We start from the raw sequence: 17462 nt of genomic DNA on the forward strand, positions 1-17462 counted from the left end.
CCCCCCTCTCCCCGAAGGATGACGTCAAGACGAATGCTGAACATAGCAGTCGCAGAGGCGACTCCAGCCAAATCTAATGCAAGACGGCGCTCTCCAACCCCCCCCCCCCCCCATCACGGTATCAGACGTTACCGACCAGGTTAAGCTGCTGAAGGAATTCTCAGATATTAGTGCTGGCTCAGTCCGGGGAAAAATCTCGGGAGACGAACTTCAAATTTTCCTTTCCATGGAGGAGGACATGGACCAAGTCGAGCACTACCTCAACGCTCACAACTTCCGATTCCACAGCAGACTGATGCCGAAACAACGTCCGCTGAAAGTTGTCATCCGCGGGCTCCCGCAGACTTTCTCCACCGCTGATATCACCCAAGAGCTAAAAGATCGCAGCTTCAACACAATCAAGGTGGTCCAGATGAATACCGAGCCGGAAAAGCGTCTGCTCCCCCTGTTCATCGCGCTCCTTTACAAGTCTGACAAAACAGACAAGATCTTTGATCTTACAAGCTTGGGATATCTCCGCATCACTGTGGAACACCTAAAGCCAAAATCAATCCCAGTCCAGTGTTTCAATTGCCAGAGATACGGACATGCTGCTTCCAAGTGCCACCAAAATCCCAGATGTTTGAAGTGCTCTCAGGAACATCGCTCCTACGAGAGTAAAAAAGACAAGGAAACTCCAGCATGCTGAGCACTCTGTGGCGGCAGTCACCCTGCCAATGCACCGATATGTCCTCAACGACCCAAGCACCGTCAACCACGACCCGACCGGACATTTCCTGCAGCAACTACCAACACCTGGACCCGACCCCTGCTTCCGAAGAAGAAGGACCCACTGGACTTCACCCCAAGGCCCGTCGCCCTCCATCAACTTGCCACCCAGCCGAAGCCTGACCCCGCACAGATTATGATGATCATCAAGCAGGCCCTCGCCCAACTCCATGCCCAGCAGCAGCTGTTCAACCAACTTCAAGAACTCATAAGCGGTCTCGTCGGCCTAACGGGACCATAGTTTCCTCCCCCCCTTTCTTTTTCCATAGGTTAGCCTTTTGGCTAGATGGTTCTTCTCTAACAACTTCCACCACGTCAGGTAAATGGGACTAAGTTCCAGTCCAGATCAAAATTTAATGAGATGAGATGAGACAATATTTTTCAGTGCTTCAGCTGAAGAATAATAGCATCGCGCTCGTACTCAGAGCGATGTCTGGCGGGAGTTTGGCCCATACGATTGGTCTGGCTGCTTACAAAATGTTTTAGAATAGTTCCCTGAGTATCATAAATGTAAAAATTGGGACTTAGAAAATAAGTAAAGTTGCGCCGCTGGCAGCCATTAGTGCCCACCGGATGTGTCTGGTAGTTTGTTTTAACTGTGTCTGGTGGGATGTTTGGCCCCTACGATTGGTCCGACTGCTTAAAAAGTGTTTTGGAATAGTTCCCTGAGTATCATAATATAAAAATTGAGACTTAGAAAATAACTTAGTTTAGCACTGTTTTTTCGTACATTCAGTACCCAGTACCTGCAAATTGGTCCGCGGACCAAGATAATAAACACGCGTATGTTGAAAGTACATGCTAACTCTAGTCTGTGCTACACATTTTGTTACTTAGAAAATAACTTAGGTCTGGCGGCCCTGGGCTCTTGGACTATAGTGAAGATCTCCTAACTTCTAATAAGAGAAGCGTTAAAAAAAGTAAAAAGAAGAAAAAAGAAAATAATAATGTTTTTATTCATAAGGATCAATGTTAAGAACATCGTCAAAAACGAAGTTCAAACTGAAAAAATTGACCCTGATTCGATTGCTGCTGATTTCCCGTCGGTCTCCTTAACTGACTCCGAGATTGAATCATATTCCTCTTCGGAAACAACTAACCAATCTGAAATTAGAGCTGAAAATGCTTTTAGAGGTTTTAAGAATCCCAGATCAAGGAAAAATAAAGTTCCTCCGATTTGGGTTGACGGAACTAACGACTCTGATAGTCGGTTAAAATTGTTTTCTGAAGTGGCCCGTGTCACATATTACCTGCAAAATTAAATATGACGATATTATGTGTTTCATGCCCACTTTTGAAGCGCATAAGGAATTAAAAACGTACCTTGATGATAATTTCATAGGGAGAAACGAATTAAGACTGTTATCCGCGGATTACCCATACAAACTGAACTGGACTGGATTACTGATAATCTAACCATATCAGGATTTGTCCCCCAACATGTTGCGCAATTGCTAAAAATTGGTCAGGACAAAAACAAATTGCCCTTGTTACTCATTTATTTGAAAGGTCAAGATGCAAATGATAAAATCTGGTCGCTTGAGATATTAGAGAATTTCAATATCACCCTTGAATTCCTCAGGAAAAAAGACATTATGCAGTGTTGGAAGTGCGAAGAATTCTTTCACTCCTCATTTAGTTGTGCACGACCTCCCATCTGCCTTCTGTGTGCGGGGCAGCACAAAACTAAAGACTGCCGAAAACCCCCAAACGTACTACCCTCATGTTTTCACTGCAATGGTGAACATTTGCTAACTTTAGAAGTTGTGCAAAACGACAAAATCTCATTGACTCCCTGAACCTGAGAAATAATATTGAAACTTGCACCAATTCGGGTCCTTCACCCCAAATCTTTGGTCCTGTGAATGATATTCAACAGCCCCCCCCCCCCTGTTTCTACTAAAACAAAAACTACTGTTGACGATTAATTAACAATTATCCTCCATAATCTGCTGTCTGAACTGCATAATTAATTGATTTAATTTTGTGTTTCTTCTTTCTACCACTTTATTTTCACTCCTCATCAGATACTATGTGTTTTGGTCTTCCCGCCACTTTCGCTCGTTGAGTTGGCGTGAGTCCCCCCGTATTTAAGGGCCGTCTAATGAGCGTGCTGCTTAACATTTCTTGACTCGGAGGAGGAATTTGCTTGTTACGGCTGAAGTTCCATTCCAAATAAAGATATTTTGTAAGAATAATTTTTTGTCACTTTTCCCTTATTTGCCCGCTCAATAATTTTAATTATTGAATCAACTGTTTCTTTCTTTATAGACGTGGGCCTAACCTGCGATCTTCAAAAAAAATGTGGTAAGCATATCTTAATTTATTGGAACAAGCCTACTAGATTATTTAACCTTTAAGTTTTTTCCTAATTGAGAATGCTCAAAGTAGCCACTCGCCTTACCATTATCGATATACAGGGTGATTATAATTAAAGTTCCATTTTCAAAACGCTGTAAAAATAAAACCACTGGTCAGAATGACGTCAGATTTCAACAGCATATCATCGAAGAAGGGGGAAAAGTATGTCAAATGATAAATAAATAGTTGAAATTTTATCAATAGATAGCGCTGTAAGCTTCATAATTTAATGCATATAACAGCTGTCTTGATTTACATATTCTGACACTTGCAGTGGCATCTATTCTAAAAATACTAACTAGTATTTATTTTTCTACTGCCATACGCTTTCCTCCTTCGTCGATAATATTCCATTCAAATTTGACGTCATTCTGATCAGTGGTTTTAGTTTAACAGTGTTTTGAAAGTAGAATTTTAATTATAGTAATCACCCGGGGGTTATGTAAATCAAGAATGTGTAAAAGAAGTCAGCTGTCATGCGCTCGACTCATTGAAGTTGTTATAAAATGGATGGGTCATTTCGCGTCTGAGAAGTTCACTATGACTGTCTCAATGAAAGATCGTGCTTTGCTGGGGAAGCTCTACTACAGGAATGGTGATTGTGCAAATTTAGCTCTGCAGAAGTTTCGGTCACTGAATTATTTCAAAAAAGGCGTTGGTTTGATGACTGTCAAAGGTCTGGAGAAAATGATACCAAAGTTCGAAAAGACGGGTTCTTTTGCTATGCAACCTGGTAGAGGGAGGAAACGAATTGATTTGGAGGCAGTGGAAGAAGTAGCCACCCCCAGGCAATGCAGGAGGAGTCGAATGGTGGTGTACAAACGTGTGGTGCACGTAGAATTGCCCGAAAATTGGACAGACCTGTGACCACGGTACGCAAAATTTTACGTAACATTCTTCTGTGGCATCCATTCAAAATTACCCAGCTGCACGAGTTGCTTCCTGTCGACCTGCCGCAAGAGAGACTTTTGCTTTAGAATTTCTTGCTCGCATGGAAGTTGAGAATGAATGGCCGTGGAAGATTTTGTGGATTGACGAAGCTCACTTCCACCTGACAGATATGTGAATGCCCAGAATTGTCGAATATGGGCAACAGAAAATCCATTCGCAAATAATAAAGAACCGCTTCATCCTGCAAAGGTCACAGTGTGGTGCGGGTTTATGGCATCATTTATCATAGCGCCATATTTTTTCGAAGAGATTGGTGCCTCCGGTCCTGTTACTTGTACCGTAACTGGTATGCGCTATGAATGCCTTTTGCGCAACCACGTCATTCTAACTCTACAGCAGCACGGATGTGTGGATGAAGTCATTTTTATGCAACATGGCGCACCTCCGCACATCGCGAATCCAGCGAAACAGCTGCTGAAGCCCCATTTCGGAAATGCTAGAATTATCAGCCGCCATTTCCATACAGCCTGCCCGTCCAGATCACCTGATCTTAACCCGTGTGACTTTTGGCTATGGGTCTATCTGAAAGCTGTTGTGTTCCGATCGCAAACTTAGCTGAGCTGAAGGCACGCATTGCGCAACACATTTTAAACTTAGCCCGGAAAACTTCCATCAGTTGTGGAACATGCTGTTTCTCGATTTCCACTTGTTTCCAAACAGGGGACAGCATATTGAACATCTTTTGTGCCAGTCTCACGACAGTTAAAAACCAATTTCATGAAAGAATAAACGACCGCTATTAGTTATAATGCTTACAGCGTCATCTATTGCTAAAAATTTTAATTATTTACGTTTGCCATACGTTTTCTCCCTTCCTCGATAATATGCTATTGAAATCTGACGTCATTCTGACCAGTGGTTTTACTTTTACAGCGTTTTGAAAATGGAACTTTAATTATAATCACCGTGTATATTCATCGAATGGGGGATGGATCGTGGGCACACATCGGATTGAGGTCTTTGAAAGTGTTGTCTGGATTAGAGCGGTATAGATTAAAATCCGCTAAGTGTGACGTCAGATGGGCTTTTCAATTCACCTCTCAGAGGTTTGGCTCGAAAGGATTGCTTGGTATTATTTATGCTACATTTTTTTGGGTTGTGTACCAGAAAACATTGCTTTTTTAATTATAAGGAGTAAGCAAAATAAAAAAACTGGCAGTTAAAAATACAATCGAGTAAAACAGCTCGTTTCTGACAGATTATCTGTGTTCCTAAAAAGGTATAATTTTCAATACACATCAATTTGCCCTTCCTTTTGATTCATACGAAATATCATACAAGAACACCATGAGCAATATTGTGTCTGCACGATTTTTCTTCTGACGTCGCAAGTGTATTTTGAGCTAATCTGTATTTTTTATGTAAATGTATAAACAATTCAAAAAAAGGCAACATCTACATTCGGATGAATAAAACAAAAACGTCAGAATTTCATAGCTCATATCGATTAATATAAAACAATAAAATAAATAATTTGTGAACAGCGGAAGTAAGACTTACATTCCGCTTTTAATTCGAAACACTAAAATTTCGATTCATCTCATACAGAAGTGATGAACCACAATGTTTTGAAAGTTGACCGAGTAGACGTACAATTACTCCCCCTCAGAGGTGTTCCATCCATATACGCTGTATACTCTCAAACATTTTTCAGACATATAGCGTATACCCTCAAGCTTCAATAATTTTCATTTATAATTCAGGTTCTATCAGCACATTTTCAATTTTTCTTAAGGCAATAATATGCTGGGGCTGCACGATTTTATAGAAAATTCCTTGGTATTTTGCATGCATTGTTACGCTCATATTTTAAGTGTAGTCATCCCTCGCTACTTCGCTCTTCTACTTTCGCGGCTTCTTCACTACATAGCTGATTTTTCTTTTTTTTTTTTTCAAATAAAGTAATTAGAATTTTTAATGCGTTCGTGTAAAAGTTTTATGCGTAATACCTGAAATGAGGATAAATGTAGAGGAAGAACGGGGGTATATATGGTCACTAACTGACAATTAATTCATCTTCGAACAAGTAGTGCTATTTTCATAGATTAGCGGTCTTAGTGTGTGAGAACTGCACTTGTGTGTGTAGTTTATTTCCCAATAGTTAACAATGTGATATCTATTTCGTCTAATATATCTCATTTATTCCTATTTTGCGCAATTTATCAAGTAACACAAATGTAATGGTGGCTAAGTGTGCTGTTTCATGTCTAAATATGTTAAAACCCTATTGAAATTGTCGTAAGTAAGTTTTATCTGCGCTCTAATTAGGAAAATATTCGGTCTATAAATACAGAATCCTACTTCGCGGAAATTCAGTTATCGCGGTATAGTCTGGAACCAATTAATCGCGATAAACGAGGGTTGTTTATTTAATGAGAGTACTATTTTTGAAAAACGTATGGAACATCATCTAATACCTTTTCTGGGCCTCTTTAACTATGTAATCTCGGAGTGACCCAAGATCACTCTTTGAGAGTTAAAACCATAATAACGTATTTCGCTAATTTCAAAGCAGATGATTTGATGCCTGGAAAAATTTAGAAAATAATTCATTTAGTGGTCAAAAAGCGGATGCGCTTCGTGACGTGCTACTTTCCACGTGGCCCTACTGCTGGCCGACTTTGATAGGTCACCTAAGATTGACGTACAGCTCCGTCCAGTCTGAGTAGTGAATAGACTGGGACACCGTTAGGTCTTTTGGCAGTGTCGCACCTTTTGAAGGCCGATTACCATGGTCGCTTTTGAACTTATGCCGAGTGCAGTGGGAGGGTATAGACTTTGTGCAGGGTCTTTGGACACACAAATCAAATCTCTTCCTGATTTGGCTACGACCGAAGCGCCAAGAAACCGACCAATTAAAAAAATTAAAGTTGGCCCGGGCACATTTCTTGGTAAGTTCCTGTGAAAGAAAATTTTTTGATCGAGGAGACGACGTTGCTAATTTCGGCAAACGAAAGTCTGTAAATCTTGTAAATATATGAAAATAGCCCAGGCAGCATGAATAAATTTTCAGTCCATGTAAACTGTATTAGTACTTGGCAAAGTACGAGTAACACTTACTTTACGACTACGCCACAGTATTCAAAAGGGTAAACAACCCTTGTTGATTTTTCAGAGTGTTTTAAAGTGGGTTGTTCATTCACAACGGCATAAATAAAGGTTTACTAATTATGAACCCTAAACCAGGAGTAATAATAAATGACACTAGCGGATAAATTCAAGCATTTTATTTCCTTCATGCTAATGATAAAAAGTTACTTTAGTAAGAAGAAACACTTTAAATGAGGAATAAAAATTTAAACAATAATTTACATAGCTATTACATTTTTTAGAAAGTCTTTTTTTTTTTTGGTTTTGCCTTGCTGTAAAAATTTCCACAAACTAATCAGATATGAATTTAACAAGTCAATATTTCAAATGTAATTATCTTAAATAATTCTTCACATTTTTTTTTTTTGGTCATCTGTAATCAAATTTATCACTTACTAGACAGTGAAGTAAACCGGCCGGGACACCAAAATTTTGTCCGAAAACCGGGACAGGTCAAATAGGGACGTCTGACAAACCTACCTGTATGTTACAGCGTAAAAATTTGTAAACAAAGTTTTGAAAAAAGATCGAATGCAAACATTTACAAAACTTGCGTACAAGTATTTCGGGGTTGCAAGAAAGCAAGCCCCTTTACAGTATGAAAAATATTATATGTCGAAGAGAAATTGAGTCCACAATAAAAAGTTAGACAGAGTAATATTTTATTATCGTTATAGAAAGTGAACGACACATAATCGAATAACTTTGTAGACGATGTAGTGATTTCATTCACAAATAACTTTACGCAGTGCAACGAGTTGAAAAAAAAAATCATGATCGCCATCTATTGACAAGTAGAAGAAACACAAATATTTTTGGATAAATATTTCCTTTTTTTTTTCTTTTTCTTTCTCGGGTTTTTTTTTTTTTCCTTGCAATAGCGTAAAAGTTCTTGCACCTTTAAAGTATTAAGGCGCAAATCACACATTTATACGATAACCTTTTGTTTTTCTGTAAATTTTACAATGTGTCAAGGAGTTTTCGGACCCCCTGTACATACATGTTTCTTGCTTTAATGTCATCTGCTGTACTTAAAATTTGTCATACGAGATTGCTTATTTGGCCTCTGTTGAACATAAAGCACGAAAAAAAGAAAAAAAAAAAAAACATCCGACGCTTCACTATTGTTGGTGAGGAACCCAAAACGTGTTTCTTGAAATGTCTCAAAAACTCATTTCTGTAGATACTAAGCTTTACCTTGCCACGGCAGTATAATTCAGTTATTATTATTATTTTTTTTTAAATATCTTTGTTGGTAGTACACATAATGGTTTTTTGTTTATAAATGAATCCATTTGTTTACCGATACAATCATTTGCTCTGGCTTCGTTTCAACATCCCTTTTTTTTTCTTTTGTTACATTTATTGTATTAGTACTTTCTTCGCGCAAATCACAATTCAAATTATTTATAAGAGGCGCTGCAATTTTCGGCTATTAGAGTGAAAGAAAATTTGTTTTTCATTCGCTAACAAACAATCATAAAGTGATATTTTTCACATCCTGTTACTTTCGGAGCCTCAGTTAGTCTTGGTTTAACGGACCAATACAATTCGGCAACTTCTTTCATGCTGCTCGTAAAGATATAGCATCGTAAAAAGTTGTTAGGAGACACTTTTATAATGACTGCCAGTTTTTAAAGCAGTTCATTTATTTATAACAATAAGTTGCAACACTGTCTGTTCTATCTCTGACGAACAAAGTATCAAAACACGTTGCGCGTTCGATCTTGCCAGACCGGACGTGTATTCTAAGTCCCCGCTCTTCGGATGCTTACACATCTCTCCCGGGAGAGTTCGGGCGCAAATGACGGTGTTTAGGCACGTCGTCGAAATCATGTTCGGATAAATTTGCAACGGTCTACCTCTGCGGTCACAAGAATGGGAGGAGCTACGTAACCTTCTGAGGGCACGTCGTTTCTTTTGCTAGTTCATTTTCGCGTTTGATATTTTTTTCTTTACGCTTTTCGATCTTATTTTTTTATTTATTTATTTTTCTCATCTTTATTTCCTTTTTGTTATTGTTATAAAACAGAAAGGGAATTTAATTTTTAAAGCAATAACGGTTTTACGTCATATTTAATTAAAATAATATTTTTTTAAGAGATACATTTGGCGTTCGAAAAAATATGATTATTTTATTCGAAAAGTAGGAGGGGGAGGAAGAATCAAGATTAGTTTTTCAAGTTGTTTAACAAAATATGTTTTATTTTAGCTGTTTAAGGGAAACATTTTGTAGGGGGGAATAGATTTTAAGTTTCTGTAAAATAAAACGGTATCCGAAAAAAGAAAGGAAAAAAAGTACGAAATTTTTTGTTAAGAAATAATTTATTCCCTATGAGCCGAGAAATAACAGGAAATATCTAACGTTTATTAGCACAAATAAATAGATTGTTGAATACACGTGTTTCGGGGTTTCCAGGAACCCTTTTTTCATTTCGAAGTTGTGAACTTTTGGAACTAAAGACATCCGGTAAAAATCTGTTTATTTGTACTAAAAAACATTGAATATTTCTTGTTAATATTATTATTAAAGTTTAAAATAGGGGTTGGCGATTATCGAAATAAGTTTATCAAAGTACTCAACCATTGTATTTTTATTTTAGCTATTAAATAAAATTTAATAGTTAAATGGGATAATTTATTAGTTAAGTTTATGGGGAACAATAGGTTTTGAGAGTCCGTGAAATAAAACGGCTGACAAAAAAACAATGAAAATGGAAGAACAGGGGGGGGGGGCAATATTGTTGTACAAAATCCAAATTATTTCTAATGAGGAATAAGAGAAAACAGAGGTATGGATTAAAACGAAAAATATACATTGCTGAAGTTTAGTGCATTTGTGCTCAGGCATCGTAACTCCTTTAAATGATTGCTTTTGACAAAGTTTCGGGTTTTTTTTTTTTGTATTATTTTATGGAATAAACTAGGATGACTTGAATAAGAGTCTCTTGCTCGTTTCGCTACGCCGCAGACCCAGGTTCTATGCCAAAATTGGGCACGGTCAACTCGGCCTTTCATTTCTTCAGTGGGTCGTTAAAACGAGTACCAAGCGTGCTTGGAATCTAAACACTAGGGGCTCCGCGTTCGGCTGACCGGAACATCTGATTTTAGAACCCCAGAGCCAAATGTTAATCTATAAGTTTTGTTGATTTTTATTTCAAGGATTTAAAGCTACCTATACCTTTTTTAAATGAATAAACTTGTAAATATAGGATTAAATTTAAAAAGTTTAAAATTTGGGGGGGGGAGGGGAATGAAATGAAATGGAATAGCAATACCTCCGTAGTCAGCATGTTCAATAACACTAGCCTACACTCCAGGATCCCCTGTCAAGGGCGCCCATATAGGGGGGCAAATTGGGGCTCCAGCCCCCCCCCCCAGATATTGGAACCTCCTTGCTTTTAGTACTTTTTTCTTTGCAAAAATGTAAAAACATTGCTTTTCTACCCATCAATGAATGATTTATTAAAATTGTCCCACTTCAATAAGCCTAATCTGCACTGAAATCGGTTTCTATGGGGAAAATATCCTGCTTAACCATGAAGAAAATATTTGAGCCCCCCCCCCTTTAAAATTATGCATATGAGCGCCCATGTTCCCGCACCTAAAGTTTACACATGATTTCATTGATCGGGACCCTGAAAACAGTTAAGTTTCTTGATCCAGACCAGTAGCCGGGCAATCCCTGATCCAGCACCCTCGGAGATATCGATTTGGAATGAAAACTCAGGAACGGAAAATGGAGGTCTTCGTGATCACGACTGATTAAACGTGACGTGAACCTGTCACCATTAGCATACACGGAGGTCTCCGACCAGCTGCATCGAGCCCGCGACGCTGCAGTTGCGAATCCAACGTCCTAACGTTCAGGCGAATACGGCCACATGTTAAGAACATGCAAAGGTCTCTGTATCATTTACCTGGGGACCCTACTCAACGGGCTTCTTTTTTCCTACAAATGGATTTTACTGCAACGCTGTAATTTGAATTCTTGACGTCAAAATTCAAACGAATGCCTGGGGATGGATACTGGATGTTATGTGTTGGATGTTGCGTGCTGGATACTGTTTTCGCTTAAAAAGGATGTGTGAAGTCGAAAAGGTCGTTAATAAATAATTCGATTTCGAGGTGCATGGACGCTACCATCCAAGGGAAGGAACATGCTAGCGAAGGCCCGTGCACCAGAGAAGTTTGCATCATACGCATGGAAAAATGAAATCAAAGGAAATCAACTATTGTCAAGTAAAAACAATAAACAGCCGCGATTGCGAAAACACATTTGTATTAGGTAAACTTTTTCATTTTGCGTTTTTTTAAATTCAGCAATTGCGAGTTGCTTATTGTTCTCACTTGACCGTTTTGGGCGTCCGTCCATCCTTTGATTTTATTTTTGCCACCACCGGAGGATTTTTGGAGGGACTCCACCTTGGCCACCTACTCCCCATACTGCTACTCCAGCGGGCACCGTCTAAAGGTTGGACCCATATCCTACACACGACCAGATGCCTACACACACACACACACACACACACACACACACGCGCGCGCGCGCGCCTGCATACACACTCACACACCTGCATATACACGCCTGCACACAACTACATGCCTGCAGATAGACTTACACGCACACGCCTACATACACACACACACACACACAAACTCGTGATTAAAGACATAGTCAAAATTAAAATTAATTTTTATTTATTTATTTATTCATTGATTTTCCAATTTTTTAAAAAAAATATGTGAATAATTATTAATTCATTTAATTCTATTCAATTATTCAGTTCAAAAGTTACATTTTTCTGATCACAGTATTTCTGCTGTTTTGTATTTGCCCTTTGCTTAAAATGCAGTTATTTTTACTTTCATTCTTATTTAGTATTGTTACAACTTCTGTAAATAGTAATCATTGTAGTAACGTAACCTGTAAATAGTTTCCCGTAATGAATACACATCCCCTATACATTCGGCTGAAGTATGTGGTACCCTATTTTTTCATTGATAAGATTTGTGAATGAAAAGAAATAAGAAAGTGTGGAAAGGTGTAGCATTTTCTGGAATAGTTGAGAGATCTTTTTCGGTGTGTATGAAAAGCCGTTATGCATGATAAAAAGTTTTTTTTCGATTGAGAATTTGTACTGAGAGTGTTTTAGCTCTGTTTATTGCGAGGCATTTCGCTGTGTTTTTTTTCCGTATTTGGAAGTAAATACGTCTGTAACCGTTGAGTTTACGATGATGTGTGATATTTGCTTAATTGCTGATGATTAATTTAGCAGTTGTTGACGCTCTTTCCTGTACATAGTGTAAATAAATTTCCCGTGTATTTAATCAAGAACTGTGTCGTCCTTTCAAGAAAGTTGGAAGTCGCACCGGATCCGTTACAATATGCGCCCAACGTGGGGCTTCTTCTGGACTTTCTTGGAGTAAGTGTGACATCGGACATTTTTTCATAAAAACTGTTTGAATTTTTGACTTTATTTCTTTTACGGTGATTACACGCGCAATGGATGACCAATTAAAACAACTTCTGGAAGCAATTAATGCTGTGAAAAGTGACTTGACTGAAAGTTTTGCCGCAAATCAAGTACAATTGAAAAATGAATTGGCGGCTAATCAAGAACAATTGAAAAACGAATTGGCGGCTAATCAAGTACAATGGAAAAGCGATTTAATGGTGCTGAAAAACGATTTAGCTTCTAACCAAGAGGAAATTAAAAACGACCTTACTTCGGTAAAGACAGTGATGGAAAATAAATTAATGAGATGAAGCATCAAGTTGATGCTTTTGATGAAAAATTTGAAATAGTAGAAAACCGTATCGCAACAGTTGAAAATCACGTGAATGAGAAAATAAAAAACATGGAAAGGAGATTGGCGACCGCGGAAAGCAGCTCTTTACAGTTTGGCGCTCCCACATCGGTTGCTCGACCGTCCATTAAATTTGCCACATTTGATGGGAAAACTTCGAGGCAGACTGAACTTTTAGTTTTTCAAATAAAAATCGGGATGTCAGTTTCACTTTCGCTGTTCGTAAACAATTTATATAACAATCCTCATATAAATAATAGCCAATGATCGAGAAACCCACGGTTTTCAACAAATGAATTTTTTTTTTTTTTTGAGTAATCACGATTGCTTATTGTTCTCACTTGACCGTCCTTGATGTTGTGGTTCCTTTTTCAGCTTGGACCAGGGGCCTCTGCAGGAGCGACAGTCCCTCGGTGGTCGCTTCTCCTGGTCGGTGGCGTGCATGTCCCACACATACGCCCATACACACACACACGCGCACTCATATACACACAAGCACGCTCATACACACACATGCCTACGTGCAAACAGACAAGTCTACTCATGCGCAGACGCGCACCAACTGCCCAGGAGGCGGGACAGGCTTGGGGGGACAGGAACCGTTTCTAAAAACTGACTCCAATGAGTAGAGTCTTGTCGCAACTCGTGATTGCAAAACACATAATTTGAATTAAAAATTTCAGAATTCAAAGTATTATTATTACTTTTTTTTTTGCAATGTTTAACATGCAAACATGCAGGGAAAGGCTTTATTGTGACAAGGTAACCCCATCCGGCAACTTCAGTTTTACTGGTAAGACTGTCTTTTCAGGGGAATGAAGTAACGAAAAAATGATCAACAGTGAACGCAACCTACTAGAGTTTAGGGCTAATCCACTGGAGTTGGAGTTATAATTTCAACTATGAAAAAATTACCAATTCTGCAATGACTTCGTTAAAATGCAGAAAAATTTTCACACGTCATACCTTGACGGGCTTTTTTCTAGAGTTATATTAATCGATATGTGTTTGAGTTTCTGATATTTTATTTTATTCTGCGGAAATCAGATGCTGTGACTTTTTGAATTGTTTATAAATTTTCATAAAATAAAAAAACAAATAAGCTCTAGATACACTTGCGGCGTCAGATAAACCAGTAGCGTAGTAGCGAGAATATCGTGCAGTGCCACAACATTGCTTACTTGTATGATATTTCTTATGAATTTCAACGGCAAGCTCATATTTATGCAAAATCAAGTTTTGAAAACGCAACTTTTAGAAACGCAGATGAAACACCGTGATATAATCCCTGAGTGCGAAAATATCACAATAATTTGTCAGAAACAAGTTAAAGTTATTTTTGTTATTGTAATTTATATCTGCCAGTGTTTTATTCTGCCTATTCTAAATAATTCGAAAAGCAGCTTTTTACTAATCCGTTGCATTCCACGTCGAGCGTCCGAGCTGATCGGACGTGTTTTTCTCCTGCTCGTTCGTACCGGATGTTCAAGCAACCACCGCGGAAGAAGAAGGCGGCCGCTCCCGGGGACAACGGCGTAGAGGCCCTTGTCAGGGCCGGCGGGGTTTTCCCCGTCAGCGAAACCGTCCCCCGGTCAAGCGTCCCCGCTTCTCCCAGCTCCCCTGCCTCCACGACCTCCTCTCGGAGCGACTCGTCAGGCAAAAAGAGACTGACTGCTGATCAAGTTCTCGAGAAACATGGATATGATTACAACGAAGCCAGAAAAGGTCTTGAAGCATGCACCGATCGAGCCGATTTTGAGGCAATTCTTAACTATGCCGGAGGCCTACTTAGTAGCCTGCACAGAACCGACCAAAGCTCCTGGACAGCAAGGCACAACAAGATCGTCATCGAACTCGCCGAAATCAAGGCCGCGGCTTATGCAGGGACCCTCCAAGCTCCCCCTCCCTCCTTCATGGACACCAAAGAAGTCGACCAACATCCACAGCCTTCACCTCCTCCCGCTCCAGCTACTGACCTACCTCTAAGCAACAGGTTCTCCCCTCTTCAAGTGGATTGCAAAAGTGCTAAAGATGATGACCACACCGAAGCAAGTGTAGCCCCCTCACTTCCTACTGCCAACCCAAGCACAGCAAGATCCAGACCTGCTCCCATCACGATCGCCAGTGCACCCGATCCAGTTAAGCTACTTGCTGAACTCGACAAGCTCTGTGCAGGTTCCGTTCAAGGGAAAATCTCGGGTCCTGATCTCAAGGTCTACCTCTCCCTCACTGATGATGTCGATCTCGTCGAGAGCTATCTCCGGGACCACAGAATAGAATTCCATGGCCGTATCCTCCCCTGCAAAAGGCCTCTCAAGGTTGTCATCAGAGGCCTCCCCTTGTCTTATCCAACCGACGAAATTCAAGACGATCTTAAAGGACTCGGTTTTGAAGTGACCAAAGTTCTCCAAATGAAGACCGGCCCCGAAAGGAAACCCCTCCCCCTCTACCTGGCAGTACTGAACAAAACTGACAACGCCGAGGATATCTTCGGTGTCTCCCACATCGGGCACCTCCGCATCACTGTCGAGCGCCTTCACCCCAAGTCTACCCCTGTACAGTGTTACAGGTGCCAACGCTTCGGACACACTGCCGTGAAGTGCTTTCGAGCCCCAAGATGCCTGAAGTGCGCCGGAGAGCACCGCTCTTTCGAGTGCACAAAGGACAAGTCATCTCCAGCAAGCTGCGCTCTCTGTGGAGGCCCCCATCCTGCCAATGCCCCGGTCTGCCCCGCTCGACCCCAGCCCCGCCAACAGAAGCTCCCCAGAACATTTCCTGCTCAAGTCGGCAACGCCTGGAGCCAGCGGACGCCACGCTCAGCACCAAAGACCCCCACGGACTTTCTTCCCCGTCCAGTTGCCCTACAACAGCTCTCCACCCCTGACTCCAGCCAGATCCTTGCTCTACTCACCCAAGTCCTCTCTCAACTCCAAGCTCAACAACTGCAGATTGACGCCCTTCAAAGCGGCCTCGCAGCCCTAGCGAGGCCATAATGCTTTCTCCCCCCCCCCCCCCTTTTTTCTTTTCTCATAGGTGCGCTCCGGCGCTTTGCTCTGCTCCAACTTCTATAGATTTCAGGTAAAAGGGGGTTCCCCCCTCCGCCTGTTAGCTATTGCATGGCTTGGCTTGGCTAATCCGTTGCATGGTTGTCACGCATATTATCTCCATTCCTGAAATCCTAGTGGGATCAACTTCTGGGAGGATTATTGCAAATATGAGTTCTTGTTATGTTCAAGATGTTTTGTAAGGCGCTGCGCCCCCTTCCCCTTCCCTCGTAGGCTATTGAATCAATTTAAACTGATGCTGCCTATAATAGTTGAAAGGCAAATGAAAAGATGTTCATTGTGCTGTGACCCCCGCGCGAAGAGGAATTTGCTTATGAGAAAAAAGAAGCCCGGAACAATCCGCAAGACTCCGGAACTTCTATTCTTGATCTGCCACGGCAAGCGCTGGAGATTACCGCCGTACGGCGGAATGAGCCTCGACTCAAAGTCAACGAAATTCTGGGCCAAAAGCGGCAACCGTGAGGAAGGGGAGCTAAGCACTTCGACGGATTGGAACGAAGCGAATGATGCTGCCGATAATGAGAAATTGAGCCCTCTTCATAAGAAAGCAAGGAGCGAAGCAAGCACCAGCTTCAAGATGGTGAGTTGCTCTCCACTTATCACCGAGGTCTTTGAGCGGCACAAAATAAATTTTGCCAAAATGGTTATCAAAAAGAACTCCAAGGGAGGTTCTGAAAAAATAAGCCAATTTGTCGAAGCTATCGACGCGGCCTGTGAGGATTTAGAAAAAGCTAAATTTATCCCTCAAAATGAGGAAGACCATATAAAATTAAACCACCTCAGGGCTTATAGAAACCAATTCATTGGTTATAAAGTAGAAGATCTCACGAATAAGAATCGTGTGCTAACTTTAAAAAATCAGGAGCTCAATGATAAAGTAAAAGATCTACAAGACTTAGTCGCGGTTCATTCCAAAAATTTTGATAACCTCCGCGCAGAAATGCAAGAAATGAAAGCTAACTATGAAAAATTTCAAGGGAACAATAATATGGGAAAAAATAATGAGAAATTAAAAGTAATAAACATTTTTTTTTTTTTTGAGTAATCACGATTGCTTATTGTTCTCACTTGACCGTCCTTGATGTTGTGGTTCCTTTTTCAGCTTGGACCAGGGGCCTCTGCAGGAGCGACAGTCCCTCGGTGGTCGCTTCTCCTGGTCGGTGGCGTGCATGTCCCACACATACGCCCATACACACACACACGCGCACTCATATACACACAAGCACGCTCATACACACACATGCCTACGTGCAAACAGACAAGTCTACTCATGCGCAGACGCGCACCAACTGCCCAGGAGGCGGGACAGGCTTGGGGGGACAGGAACCGTTTCTAAAAACTGACTCCAATGAGTAGAGTCTTGTCGCAACTCGTGATTGCAAAACACATAATTTGAATTAAAAATTTCAGAATTCA

This window comes from Uloborus diversus, chromosome 9 (assembly GCF_026930045.1).
Source record: "Uloborus diversus isolate 005 chromosome 9, Udiv.v.3.1, whole genome shotgun sequence".
In the NCBI taxonomy this organism is placed as follows: Eukaryota; Metazoa; Arthropoda; class Arachnida; order Araneae; family Uloboridae; genus Uloborus; species Uloborus diversus.